The following is a 1,243-nucleotide window of genomic DNA, read 5'->3' on the forward strand; positions in this document are numbered from 1 at the left end:
TCTGGTGAGTTATTGGTTATTAAGAGATCTTAAATTTGTTATAGTAGAGAGAAAAATGAAAAAAGAAATAGAGAAAGGATGAGAAATACCTGAAATGAGGAATAAATTATTAGTTCTAATGAAACAAATTCCAACCCAAGATGAGTAGTACTAATAGCAATATGTGAGGGTGATACCTAACTTTAACCCCAATTACCTCAAGTAGTACTAATAGCATATGATTTATGAAAAGTTGTTGGAATAGAATAATTAATCATTGTTGTGATGTGGATGTGTGTTGATGATGTGCAGAGACTGAGAGGTCATTCGTAGTACTAAAAGTTTTATTATTGATAATGCTTAGGATTTGATTAAGTGAGTTTGAGGCCCACCAATATTTTATTTCTTGAAAAATGCCCTTGAATATTGTCATGATATAGAAAATGGCAGTTTTGTAACTGTTGAAAACCTTCTTCATTAACTAGTGTAAATAATGGCAGTTTTGTAACTTGGTGGTATTGGTGTTCAGTTTTTTAACTGGCATAAAATGTGGCATTATCTTTGTTAAGTTTTTACCCATGATGAGGATGATTTTGCATGATATGTTTACATAGTTGGTTTTATATAGTATCAGAGCAACTATTTTATGTGTTTTATATAAATTTGACAGGCACGGTACAATTCTCAATTATTTCTGACTAATTACTATTTTATGTTCCCACTTTAAATACTGTAATATAAAATCTGCATTGCAGTTGACATGCTCTAAATATGTGCTTATGGATATTTCTTTATTGTTGTTTTTATTATCAGAGTGATCCATGATTCTGGTTTCTCTTGATGCTGCTGAGATGGTATATTGATTGATGATCAATGAGGTGATGCTGTGATGCTGTGAGGCTATTTTGGAGTTTCATATTATTTTCAATTTTTAATGAAGTTGGATATTTCTTCTATGGTACAAACAATAGAAGAAACTTTTGGTAGAAATTAAAAAATAGTGAGGGGTAAAATAGCGATTCAGAAATTACACCATAGTGTGATGGTTATACTATGTATTTTATATTTTATTATCTTAGCATATCACTTTTGTTTTGCAGTTTAAAATTTGGGTATAATATGGAAGTTACTTTAATAATAGAGCAAAGGCTAAAATTGGAATATTAAAATTACTCCTTCCATGGCAGTTAACAATTGTTTTGCCTTTATATAATGGTATATATATATATATATATATATATATATATATATATATATAATCTAT

Source organism: Lupinus angustifolius, chromosome LG02 (assembly GCF_001865875.1).
Source record: "Lupinus angustifolius cultivar Tanjil chromosome LG02, LupAngTanjil_v1.0, whole genome shotgun sequence".
In the NCBI taxonomy this organism is placed as follows: Eukaryota; Viridiplantae; Streptophyta; class Magnoliopsida; order Fabales; family Fabaceae; genus Lupinus; species Lupinus angustifolius.